Genomic DNA, 15,118 nt, shown 5'->3' with positions numbered 1-15,118 from the left:
GATACCACATCTTTCATGATACTTTTTCCAACCCCCAGTGTAATGCATTTTCCCCATTGTTTTCTTACAGACCCTATTTCCATTTTTGTAAGAGATTTCACAGTTATATTTTCGTATATCTACTTTTCTACATATTTTTAGGTTTTAGCATTCATAGGATAAGAACAATAATTTGGAGGCAGAGGGGCTCGCCCTTTAATCCTGATATCAACGTTTATTTTCAGGGTTCATACAGACTGCTGGTATTAAAATAAACCTGAAGATTCCAAGTACAAATCTACATAAAATTTGGAATGCAGATGATTGTAAAAAAAAAAATCTCTAGATGCTGCTTCTGGTTTCCCCTTCCTATGAAGGGATATATTATATTAATCTATGAAAAATTGGTAAACTATATCATACCACATTATATGTTGACTAAACCTATACACTATATCTTATTACTGCTGTACAGTAATCATTTTTCTCATTGCTGATTTTCTAAAAATTAGTTGCAGTAAAAGCTTTAAGACTTTATTACTATAGGTTAATTTCCTATTAAAAGAATCTTATTTTTCAGGGACCAACAATCCTGCAATTTAGATGTGGAAATTAAGTTTATGACACATTTTCCTTTACCTCATAAAAAGAAATTGTCCAAACTTGAAGGAAATAAGACTTTTGAGTATAGACGAATGTTAATAAATATAAAAATTCAACTTTATGCAATATCACTTTATGCTACTCTACTGATTTTCATGCCAACAAGTGCATTAATGTGTAGTATTCTCAGGGAGAGTTAAAAGAGTGAACATTTTTCTGGCAAAAGATAGTAAAGTGTTCTAATTATATCTACAAGAATATTATAGTCTGCATTTGCTGTAAACATATGCAAATTTGGATATAAACTATCAAAAAAGATAAATAGTTCAGCACAGTTCCTGGTAACTCATAATTCTCAAAAAACCTGTTTATTTTAATTTAAGGATTTGGTCAAAATTGCAGTATTAATTATCTTATATATGAAACTCATTACTCCTTTTAATTCCAAACACATAGAGGACAATTCTAAAATTCTGTCAAATGTGTTATACATTTTGAACTGCTTACCTTCTATTAATAAATAAAATTCTCATGATTACTTGAATTTTAACCATTATAAATTCTGATAGGTTCGGGCTGAATCTACACAAACTTACAAAACTGAAACTTGAAGTTTTTCTCAGGTTTGGAGGGAATTGATAATTTTCTAATATCTTAGCATTCATTGAATTGAATATATAAGCATATGTATTTGACTAACCTAATACTTTTTGGTAAATTTTGTTAAAAAAAAAAGTCTCTGCTATAGGTATGTAGCTTGAGTCAGAGACATATCTGAAATTACAAACAAAACATTCCAAAGAACATAGAATATCTTTAGTCTGAATAGTTTAGCTACAGTAAAATGTTAGTAAATCATGTTTTTTAAACCTGATACATCAATTATAGTCTTATCTGGTTTCAAACTGTTTCTGTAACTGAAATTAACTAATTATTTTCAGTCACTTACTGGGTGAAAGAGAAACCAAGAGAAAGAGAAGAATGAACACTTTCATTGTAGTGTCTCCCAGAAACTAATTTCTTTCACTTAGATCATTAGTTGATTCCCAGATAGTAGTTAACTTAGCATGAAGTCCAGGTCACAATTTCTATGATTACTTCTGTTTTCAGTAATCATTTTTGAGTACCCAAACATACCACATTCCAAATCAACTGAATTCTTTATGTGTAAAAGAAAGAAAATTAAAATGTGCACAAGAACCATGATTCTTAAGTAATGGATTCAGATAAATAAATACAGTGTTTTCTTTAATGATTTCAGTAGTAGAACCAATCAAGCTAGTGAAATGTTAGCAAAGATGAATTCAGGTAGGGGATGGGAAGAAAATTCAGAAACATAGGTACTTAGTACGGTTTCAGCAAAATGTGCTGATATAAATACGATTAACAAAATCATTAAAATAAAAATAACTCAAAGTGACCAATCTTCAGTGTTTGATTAATACTTTAAAAGTAAATCTTTTGGCCAAATTTCCAAATTAAAGTGATGATAAGAAGTTATAAATTTATATCCTGGTATATTGAAATGATCTATTTTTCTGTTTCTCTGTGCAGATAGCTAGTGTATTTAGAGTGATGACTAGTTCTACTTCAGCATTTTTAAATAAGCATTGCCTGTGAAGAGTTTCCTTGATTGTCCATGAATGAGTATTAACCTAATAAGACAAGACTTGTTCATTCATTTGCTTATTTAAAAAAAAAAAGAATATAAAATCTGGCCACTATATTAAAGGTCAGTCAAACCTGGCCAGTTTCCAACAAGGACTACTGTCAGCTGTCAAGAAGTCACAAATGTAATGCGCCTGGTTACTTTACTGACCTCACCTCCCAGCTGAATATGCAGACCTGCATACTTTAGCAATAAGAGAAAATGTTAAACGTTAAATATAACATACCTTAGAGTTGCATTATCTTGCAGCTTCTTCTGAAAGTGGTCAGAATGACAGTCACCTGACTTGTCACACATATGGTATATTGCTTTACGTGGTTTACTGCCGTTTGGTGGCTGTCTTCTCATTCTCAGAAGGCATTTCACTATCTGCCACTTATTCTCCTTGCCTTGTGGTCTTCACACAGTGATTTTTCACAAATGCAGCTATTCGTTCTTGTCAGTAAAATCTGTCTGCTGCTGTCATCTCACAGGAATAAATATTCTGCTCCAAATCAGGCTGAAAAATGTTCATATAGAAATTCTCTGACTCATTGACATGATCGAAGTAATATAATTTCATGGTATTATTAAATAATTATTTAGAAAGCCATTCACAAGCCAGCTTAGTTATTAAGGCGAGTTGCCTTTTTCGTGACTTGGCTGTCATTAGATAGTAAGAAGTCCAAATGAAGTTAATGTTCCCTAACTAGAACTGTCCGAGGCCACTGTGGTTTCTTAAGAACTGATGAGGTAGAGGCTTGTTGTAATGAATGATTAATAATCTAGCCTTCATTTTAAAATGAAATCAATATTTTAAAAAGCCATTCTCAGAGACATAGTATTCTTTAGATTTAAATGTATTAGTCTGAACAGAAAAAGAATTCACACAAGTTGTTCATAGTGTGCTTTAAAAAAAGTAAAGATACCTATTGCAAGTGTCCAAATCACTCTATTGGAATCTACATATAACTGCATAAAATGCTGTGGCCATGCCCTTTTACAATGACAGAGTATCTTCAAGGATGTACATTCTTAAATACATCACTTACTTTACTGGGTAACCAATGATTTTTTTCCAAAACCTCAGCATTTCAAATGAAAAGTATTATCAATTTTAATTCTACATGCACATATACATTTCTGTCACTAACAAATAAATTTGGATTAAATAAAAACTTGTGACTTGGTTAAGAACTACACAAAAATGAATTTACAAATGGGTTATTTTAAAACATTATCATCCATAGTCCCTTTTTGATTTTTTCTCATATAAATCAAACAATAAAAACATACTTTTATAATTGTCAACAAAATGATCTAATCAATAATGCCCCTTAAGTATTTATTACCCTGTGTAGATATTACAGAGAACCATATATGACAATATCAAAAATAATTCAAAGATCTAAGTTACCAGGCACATATTTCCAATCAAATGACAGATTATTAACCTCTGCCTTCTCCAAATGTAAAGGCACAGGGGTCTTTCCCAATTCTAAGAAAGTTATTATGCCTTTCAAGGCCTGCAGAAGGAATTCAAGGTAGGTAAGACTGAATGCCACTGAGGAAAGGAGATCAAAGTCCTGGAGATCACCGCTCAGCTCAGGGACTAGGGTTAGACCAGCAGCTCCAGGGAGCAGAGAATAAAATGAGGTGCCTGAAGACAATGTATCTTAGGCCAACTAATATTCACCCCAATTTTTTCTTTTTACTAATGCTTCCGCCTGCCACAACTCCTTACTTCTAATCAGGATTTGTTTCCTCCCTAATCCATCAAATAATAGAATAGAGCAACAAGCACAGTGCCCCCCCTACCCAAAACAAATGCACGGTCCATTTATCTGTTTCTCTGCCTATCTGCTTAGCTATCTACTACTGTTGGTAGTGTTAAGAAAACAGAGATAGGGTTAAATAGTTAACTTTTCTTCTTCACCTGCCAGTCTCTTTTTGTACATAGACGGGGAGTAGTGAAAACAAACAAAACACACACACTCATGCATACAAAACATGTTCCTAATGCATGGGCTACAAACAAACAAACAGACAGACAAAGGAAAACCATCTACATGTCAGAAGGAAATATCAAAGAAATATCATCACAGAAATAGGTCCAGAGGTTTGCACTCACACTCAGGGTACTTTCTGGGAAGTGTGAGTGGAGAAATGCAGAGGGCACTGGGAAGTTCCTGGCATGAACTGTCCTGGGGCTGCTGAAAACACTGACAGAAGGAGCTCCCTTCTCCAGCTCTTTGTCTTTACTCTCCTGTTTTTCTAACTCCACTTTACCACCAGTGGCTCCACCTTTCAGCAGCCCAGGTAGTCTGTGATTGTGTAAGAGGTGAGAGAAGAATCCTAGACAGCATTCTTGAGAATGGAGAGTGAGGGGAGGAGATTTCAAACGCAGCAGCAGGGAAAACGCTTGGGGCAAGAAACACTGAACACTGATGACTCATCTTAGGTGGCTATTCCAAAGTAAGATCTTTGAGTGACTCAGGTTATTGAAATTGTCCAGGTGAATAATCTTAAGTGGTCCACAGTTCAGTATAGTTTTAAAAATCACTTATCCAAATGGATAGCCACTTGTAATTCAGACTTAACAAAATTTAGGAGGTTAGGGGAATAAAATAGCAGAACAGGACCCAGGGAAAACACACACAATATATATTATTCTTGCATAATATATATTGCAGCTTTCACTTGTACACGATATCTTTCATATTATTTTCCTAAGTATTTTTTTCAGGCTTCAGGAGTACTCAAAGCAACAAAATTAAATGAAGAATAAACTTCCTCAATCTTCAAGATTTAGTTTTTCACACACACACACACACACACACACAAATAAAAGAGAGTATAATTTTTTAAAACAAATATGTGGTTCCAAAAAATGACTTTTCCATTTTTTAACTTACCAAGTACTTTCAGAACGTCACGTAAATCTTGTGATAAAAATGAACTCTACATTAAGCAAAATATCAAGGAAAAGGAAAACTAAAATAGTACATAGCAAGTAGGGCACTGGAATGCAAAACAGGAAAAAAAAAGAGCTATATTTTGTAGACAATCATTATCCACAATAATATAATTGGTATAAAGTAAAACCAATGATCTGGAATTCAGTATAATAAGGAATATTGTGATACTTCAATAATTCAAACATTTTTTAGGTAACAGAGAAAATGAGAAGTATGCAAATAAATAACCATTCCAAGAAAAATTGTCAAAGATAATCCTGCTGTGAGACACTAAATATATATTATAAGAAACAAGGCAAAACAAACAGAAAAGGGAGACTAATTCACAGTAAGAGGTCAACATTTCACATGGCTTTGCTCTTTTGTTTCATCTCAGTTACGTGCAACCAGTTTTACACTTTTTGTAAAAAGGATAAAAATGGAAAGATTACAAAAAATTTCTGTTTAAGCCAGATGTGCATTGGCTACATTTACTCAAAATCTTATTAACAGTTTCCTGGATCAAAACTATCTTTTGAAATATTGATATGTTTGACAGTGAAATTTGAAGATGAGTGGCTATTGCTAACATCCTGTTTACCATTCCTGTAATCAGATAACAAACATCTATGCAGTTAACAAGGTGTAGCCACGGCACATTAGTAAGCCCCACCCTGTCTTGAGACTATGACCAATGGAGAGTATAGCCCACAAGTCTTCTTGGCATCATTTTCTGCTGGTGAGTGATGGGACACAAGGATTGTGAAGATTGTGCTGCCCCTTCCTTCAAATCTTCAGCAGGCTCTTGTGTGTGAAGCTTATGATAAAAATATTCATGATGGCTTGCAAAATGTAAAAAAAGAAACAAAAACTAATGAAACAAGCACCCCCTCCTGTAAAACTCGCATAACACAAACATGTACACACATATCATAACATGCTAAAAGAAAAGATCATTTGCTTCTTCAGTTCTCCTATGTTTGCAGTCACAAAAGGTAAGTTTATGACACCAGTTTAAAATTGCTTAAGTTAAAGATGCTAATGATCTTGAAATATTGAAAATATGAGTACTTAATTATTTTATCATACTTGTTAGATTACCTTATATGAAAGCTATTTAATGCCCTGTGTTTGAGTTTTCTTTTTAATAATTCCAATTGTAAGACTAAAAGCATTTTTGTAGTCTAGATTACACTTAAAAAGGGTAAGCACAGTATCTTTCTGTTTTATTCAGGAAATTTCAAATTACAGAATCATATTACTATTGAAGAGTTATGTTTTTATTTAAGAAGCTATTTAAATTAGAATTAAAATGAAAGTTTTAAAGGAAAGAATTACTTATTCATGAAATTGCATTATTTGTGGAGGTAGAAATAAAAGATCTCATTGTATTAGTAAATAAACTATAACTCAATAGTATAGTACCAAGCCATAATTTCAGCCGTTTGTAATTTATTAAGTAAATATACATAATTGCTGTATCAGCCAGTTAATGCAAAAAAAACTATGTACATTTTCTTTGACAATTTTTAAAACTGTAGACTAACATCAGAATAAATTTAGTTGCATCTACGGAAAAACTAATAACTGTTGTAAATGCACTCCATCTTTTCCATTTATATCCCTTATGAAAATTGTGGCAAATGCAGTTTAAAACAAAGTTTTCTTAAAAGGCATTGACATGTAATAGTTAGAAATAGTTAGATTTGACGATTAAAATATATTTTTTTGATTAAGTCTCATCTGTAACACACACTGAATTTCTTTTCTGGTTTTTTTAACCCAATATGGAAAATATAAACCACAAAAAGGCAGTTTAGTTACTCTGAGGTGGCTACATTTTCTGCATGATTGGCAGGCTTGGCCCCCATAAGAGGAGTGGGCTAATCTGCATAGTTTCTATCTTTGGTGCTGAGTTTAGTTTCCTGTCCCACATCTCCTACTATCACTGTTGTCACAGAACTTGGGGTTCTGTAGGTAGAGGTATGTTTAATAGCCTTGAAATCCTGATTTTAAGGCACCTTCGTCATATCACTCTCATGAAGCACAAAGCCGTGAACAAACTAACACTTTAGAAAGAATAAATTGGAAGCGACATGATTGTAACTTTTTGGTGAACTGCAGGTTAAAAGGAAAGCCAAAAACAGAGAACATGTCTGAAAGGAAGTATAATTTATCTACTTCACAGTTTCCCCAGGTTAAGTCCAAGCAGACTGAGTGAATTCCTAAAGTTATGAACAACTAGAACAATAAAATATTTTCAAAACTCAAAGTAATAGATTGACAAATCAACTATGAAAAAATAATCAAGGATATGGCATTTCAGTGAATTGAATATTGTCAACATGTAAAAAGATCAATAATCACTTTAAAATACCTTTGATTTCCCTATATGGACAGATGCCATATCCTTGTACTCTGTTTGATATAGTTACCAACTCTAGCTGGCTCATTGCATTACAAAAAATTATCAGACAAAAAATATTATTTTATGTACCGTGTATGAAAGAAATAGGGTAATTGTGACACAGGGATAAATATTTTAAAGATCCATGAATCACATTCAATTTAAACAATAGAAACCATAATAACATACCATGAAATGTAGTCTAATAATGATGTAAAAGCACGAACCTGGTTCATGTGAATAATTCATTACATAGGAACTTTTGCATCAAGTTTCTATATCCACTGGGAAATTGAAAAATTAAAGAGGAAAACATGAAACCGCAAACCCCAAATTTTAGTTAATACATAGTGCCATTCCAGTGCTAAAACTGTGGTGCTCCCCAATTATAAGAATATAGATATATTTAGAGTTCATGACTGAATAAGTATTTGGTATAAGAAACGATATTTATTTATTTTATGGAGACTTTCTTCATAGCACCAATAGATCCAGTGCAACAAGAGGTCCAGATGATACACCTACATAGGATTTCAATTACAGAATTGATTCTAAGGGGAAAACATAGCAGCAGCTACAGCAACATGATTCTTTTGAAGAAAAACACATTAAGTAGAATGAAATCCAATATCTCTAACATTTTGAATATGAATCTAATAGCAATGTTACAACAGATTATGATGTAGTGGGATTAAGAGTTAGTTTAGAATTATTTATCCAAAATTCTTATGTGATTATCATATTTATGTATGCATTTATTTACTATCTGATAGACACTAAATTCAGAACTTTTAAAAACTAATTTAAGGTTTATTTCCTAAAAATTTTCTTCATTTTATCGTAATGACATTCTTATTTTCTTTTGTTTCATTGTAGCCCCCATTCCAACTGCATGGGAAATTTCCTGTTTCACATAATAATTTTCAAATAGGAAGGAATCTTTATGAGTAGTAAGTAAAATAAGTTGGGAGCAAAATTAAATCAAACATTGCTCCTCCCATTGTGATATTTATAGGCTTGTCATAGCTGTGACGCAGAGTATGCATAAATAATTGTTTAATATCTTTTTTTTTGCGATTTTGAAATAACATTTTTAAAGGGGTTATCTTTAGCATGTATGTTAGACATTGGAATTAATTAAAATAAATGAATACAAAAAGTATGTGAAAATACATACTACTAATTGAATCACCATGCAAAATACCTAGAGATCAGACTTCAGTTATTTGCCTAATTTCCCACATAAACATATTTTTTCCAACTATTTTTGAATAATTAAACAATGTTTATCTTCATTCTCTGGCATTGTAAGTAATGTTGCTTTTAGCATTATTCATACCACATTTAATACACTAACTTTTAATGTAATTTTATTTTTAAAATATTTGCAAATAGAAATTTAACCTTATAAAATTTGAATAAAATATCTACAGTGTTTAACTTTAATACAGGTATTTAATTTCTGCCAATACACATGATTATATCTTTTCAAGTTATTTACAAAATGTGCATAATATATGATATATTATGATACATTTTATCAATACGAAGACCTTAAATTTTCTTACTTAGTTGTCTAGATGTTATGTCATTTTTTTTCCAGTTCAACAAACAAAAGTGTAATTCAGACAATTAAGAGAGTATTTATGTCATGCATATGAATACCCACATTCAATAGGTAAACAGAAATCTGTATCTCAGCAATGTTCATAGAATCACAGTTCAAGTGTTTAAAAAGAGATTCAAATTATTGAATATCCATTAATTTTTTCTCTTTAAAAGTATTTAATATGTTCTAGCATATGATAAAATGGCTTTAATATCCAAGATGTATAATAGGTTTTAATGAAATTCATTTTAAAAACAACTGATCTTAATTAGTCTAGTTTAAACGTTATTTGAATGCACAAATAGCCACGTCAAATTTATTTATGAATAAGTCAACCAATTATTTTTATTTTAAGTAACAAATAGTGATATCATCTTTAAATCATAAATAGCAGTTCAAATTAAGCAATTGTTAATGAATATTAATAACAGGAAACTAATTTGGTAGTAAGAAATAAGAGAAAATAGCAGGAGGAAAAGATCTTTCCCCCCTAAAAAATCTAACTTTCACCTTGATTATGTTAGATATTTTTAAAAGGTGCTTTTTTCAGTGTTATTCCTCATTATTCCACATTAGGCTAGTATTCTTAAAATGAAGTGCATTTTTCTTATTTACCATCAGATTTCCATTGAAATATTTTGATAGTTGCTATATCTTATGAATCAAATATTTATTTACTATAGTTGTTGGCTATGAGAGTGAGTCTTTTACAAACAAAGGCACAATATTAACATATCAGTGTTTTAATATTATATATTTAATATCTAATTGGTTCTTAATTTGGAAAGAAAATTATAAATGTTTGTAAAAGAAAAAATAGCTAAGTATTTAAAATCCATAGAGTTATGTAGCTGTATTCCAATATTCTTTAATGGGCAAAAGTAGTGACTGAAGGGAATTTTGAAATATATTAATGTTACATATGATGATGAAGTATTAAAACACATGGCTATAAAGTCAAACAGCTTCACATTCTCAACTCATGAACTCTCCAAAATATTCTAAGTGACCACAAGAAGTAAATACTTTATCATCCAAATGTTCAAGGTTAAAATGAGGTAAGTTTGTTTGGAGAGAAAGAGTTTATATTTTGGTATTGAAACAGCTTAAAGACTTCTAAAATTGTGCTATTTGGGGTCCATAAGTGCAATTCTAAAGCCATTTCATTTAAGCCTCTTGTTCTCTGTCTCTAAGTTTAACAAAATATGTAAAGTACATATTAATAATTATTTTATTGTACTTCAAATATGAAGACGTAAGTTTTTAAGAATATATAACATTTCCTAAATTATAATTGATGTATAAAAAACCTTAGAAAAATATATCAATATATATTCAAAAAAATACTGTCTCCTATAGTCATGGTGCCTTATGACTAAATGCAATGATATTTTAAAATATTAAAATTCTCCCACTGAAATATACATGCAGTGAGCCCTAGAGAAAAGCATGTCCCTGTGTAGGAAGCTGCCCTGAGGAATGTATTATTCCTTCTGGATTACTTTTTCCCTGGAGGTAACATTCTCATTAAAAGGATGAACCGATTTTCTCACACCCAGAGGAAAGCACATAGTGCTCAGAAAAGCTTTCTAAATAGATAAACACCTCACCAGGCTAAAACACCAGGAGCATATCTGTGAAATGCCTGAAAATTTCACCAGTATCTCGATTAAGGCAGACTCTGAACAGTAATGTAAGACAGAACATCAATCCTTACTTTCCTTAATTATTTAAAAAAGTTAGCCAGTTATACCAGCAAAAAAAAACTAATAAAATTCAAATTTGGATAAGTTTTATGTCTTAGTGCTCAAGTCTCATTTCCATTTTTCTTTAAATATCTGAACATTTTTTAGAAAAGTGGACTAAAAGTGGAGCCATTTGGAAAGTATTTCCCGTGTTTATTATAAATATATTTAAAATTCACTAGTAGCATCCCCAGTGGTTCCCTAATATAAATTTGCATGCCAAGGTACTAAACAGTCGCCTAATATCCTAATTGATATTTTAGCCATCCCTGAAGTTTATGGCAAGGTAAATGGTGTTGTGATAGACAGCTTAGGATCTTTATAGTATTCACGAATTCACCTTAGTCTGTAGACATCTATAAATATGTATCAGTTAGTTCATTTGGGGAGTGCCTACTAATTGCGAGGTATCGTTCTATGATCTGGCGATAGATATAGCCATTATCTCAAATATCTCTTTTTCCTACTCTACCTTTATTTAGATGAATTTTGGTAAGTTAGAGAGAAAAATAATGGATTAATTCTGGATTAATAAATTCTCTGTTCCACTGAATAGAAACAATATTTATATAGAACAATATAAATACTGCAAGATGATATTAGTAAGATCTTTTTATTAGGTATGAATGTCAGCTTGCTACACTTCCAGTATCTTTCAGGACATTATTTTAATGTACTTGAGTTTCTGTTCTCTTCTTTATAGAGAAGGTAATGATTTATTATTATGTTTATTATTGATTTATCATTGTTACCATTTTAATTCTAACCATTAGAGCTCTCTGTTTATACCAATCTATAAAGATTCCTTTAAGCATCTGAGGAGGAACTTAGATTGTCACTGAAACTAGTAAATAGCAATTGTAATGATATTTGAAAATATTGAGAATGGAAGTAATTTCATTATTGGATTAACAACTAAATTTATACCAGAGCAGAAAAAAGAAATCAGTACTATCTATACTATTAATCATTATGTAGGAGAGCAGTTGCTAAATTTAGAATATAAAAATGATGAATGATATATCACATATTTATTCTACCTTTTGCAGTTAACTCTGCAAAAAAAATAAACGAAGGAGCCTTAAATATTATATATGGCACAGATTATTGATACATCGTTGTATGATATTATGGAATCTTATCTAATAAAAAATAAGTATACCCAAGAATGTTTGAATTAAAACCAAACTAATGGAAATTATCTCACACATAATTTCAAAATGTGTTAAATGCACACAAAATAAGCAAATATAATAAAATTGCAATTTAGAAACAGCATTCAATTTTGTGAGAAATAAATACTGATCATATATTTTTTGAAATATACTGAAAGTTCAATATTATTTCAAAGAGTAAGAATATGTAATAAAGTCAATAAGACTACACTAAGTTCTTTCCTTTTCAAAGAAGATGTACTTTTAAATTTACTGTAAAGTATCTACAAGTGACTATGCAATTTTGTAAACAAAGAAACTTAATGGAGAAACTGAAAAATACATTTCAAACTAATATATACACATACAAATATATAAAGAGAGAGAAAAAAGTTTTCATCTGAAAGATATGATCATAACTTTCATAGGTATATAGTATAAACAGCAATGATAATTAATTACATGTTGTTAAATTCAGAAAGAACCACAGTTTACATACACCCAGCAGAGAAAATGGAGATCTAAATTTTTTGAGTTCTTCATAAACCAAGTGCATTGTATTAATTTTTACAAATCGAAAATAGGCAGAGACACAAAGAAAGTTGCCAAAGGACACACCATCTGCAATGGGAAAAGGAACATAATTTGGAATTTTAGAATCATCTTCTGCCTTGTTGCCAGTGGCTACCATTTGGTATAAAACAACAGCAAATAATATGCAACTATTATTTTGTTATTTCAGGCACAGCTAATTAGCTTTCAATGAAGGAAAACGTTAAGATTACATGACTGATAAACCAAATCAACAGTAAAAATAAAAATCCAACTGACAGTATATTTGTATAGCAAAGCTAATTCACATTTTGTTAGAAAAATAATTTAAAGAGAAGAAATCCAAAATTTCTTTACAAAATATGTCAGAGTTTAGTCTCAAAAAATGAACATAAATCTTCAAAGAAAACAAACAGATTTGGAGAGTTTGGGAATCTCATCACATTTGCTCTTACTTCCTGTAGATATACACCAATTTACAAACAACTTATCACTAGCACAGTGAAAAATACCGAAAATATCTTTCCTCTACTCATTATTTTGTTCTAACATACTGAAAAATAGCCTTGGCAATTCTGTCTTCCCCTTTACAATTTTTTTTTTGGTCCTAAATCTACTGGATCAGATTTTCTAAGCTTTATTTTCCATCCTGGAAGTGATTCTCATAATATTTGATGCTGACATATTTTTACTGAATTGACCTTTTGCAGTGTTTTCAAGTACATGAGCAGTTAGAAATTTGGGGAAAAGCTTTTGTTGTGAACTGCAATTATAATATTCCCTCTGGAAGAACATACTTTTTAGTTACTACTGCTGCTTCTCTTAGAACGTCTAGGGGCCTGCGAGGGTCAGGACAGTTTACAAAAGTAGCTCTTGGAGACTCCAAGTCAGTGTAAATCTTTAACACTTATATTTACATTTTTAATAGAGTATTCACATATAGTAAAACAGTCCCTTCTGGTTGTAAAGTTATTCATTCTTAGTTTTTCCTTTATTTAATCTTGATTTCTTTATAATATAAACCTACATAGAATCTGCTACTTCATATGTTATATATAAAGAATTAATAACTCTGAGCTCCTAGAGAACAATGCCTGAGAATTCATGATTGTGATACATAAATTTAAATATTGGAAAAATTTTATTTAAACATGGTTGAAAGTTCAAATTTTCTCGTGGTCCAGCAGATAATATGGAATTATATGAAGCTGCTAGGTTAAGGTAATATGGAGGGTGCTTATCTAGCCTAAAGGCATTCAAATTCAAATTTATTTATTTTAAATGGAAATAAAATTGTTCTGATCAAATGAAACAGATTTTCCAGGCTTTTGCCTGTGGGTCACCACTTGGTGAGTATTGCTTTAGTGTTTATAAGCACACAATAGTGGCATTTTGTAAACTATATGCACTACCCGGTTAATCAAAGTGTGCAAGTATGTTAACATTCAAAGATGTTTTCACCTTTGTATTTAGCTGCTGTGTATTTAAGATGATTATTAATGAGGGACAAGTCCATAGTGACAGTTTAATATCCACATCCTCACACTCACATTGTCGTGCTTACACAGCACTTGGATTGCTATATTTGGAAGGATTTGGGATAATCTTTAATTTGACTTCAAAATTCACGTTAAGTTAACAAATGGGAGAAACATACCAACTTCTTTTCAATTTTTGGGGGGGAAGGAGGAAACGATTTGAGTTGCAAGAATTAAACATAATAATACAGACCATTTTCAATACGCTTAAAAATGGGCACAGAGCTTTTAAATGAAGGTGTAGGCCAAAGCCATAATAGGACAATAAGATGACATCCTATGCAAAAGAAAAGAAATCCTCAATCAGATAAACTTTCTTAAATGAAGACAGAGTTCATTGTTGAAAGTAAAAAGATTTTGCAAGCCACATGAAACAAGCGATTTTATAAAATGTATAATTTTACACAAACACCCAATGTAATGATTTTTCCTATATATACAACTTTGTTAGCTTCGGAGAAGATATTTTACATTTAGAATCCAAATACTTAATATTTATCACTTATATTTTTTTCCTGTTAAAATTTCTAATGAAATACTTAATTTTCACCTGAGACTTGGGCTTTTTAATCGTAACTGGGTAACAAAACATCATTGTTCTGATTGAATGAGTTTAAATGGCAGTATGGTGAATGATTTTAAATATTCTCTGATTAATATGAGTAATTTCTGGATCTGAATGTTCACATTTGGAACTACTTATGTAAATATACTATTCACTAGCTTTAAAAATTTGGAGATAATTATAAAATTGAGGGATATTGTTTGTGTGAGACCAAATTTAATTTATACTTTAACAAGTGCTAGTTCATAACTGTATATTTTAATATTTGCTACCTAAATATCAATCAAAAAGAAAAACATAAAGGAAAAATATTATGTGTATTTGTATACCTTCAGGGGACTTTAGCGAGGGCAGAGTTCAG

Source organism: Tursiops truncatus, chromosome 18, assembly GCF_011762595.2.
Source record: "Tursiops truncatus isolate mTurTru1 chromosome 18, mTurTru1.mat.Y, whole genome shotgun sequence".
Classification (NCBI taxonomy): domain Eukaryota; kingdom Metazoa; phylum Chordata; class Mammalia; order Artiodactyla; family Delphinidae; genus Tursiops; species Tursiops truncatus.
Note: the sequence above shows the minus strand (reverse complement) of the source record.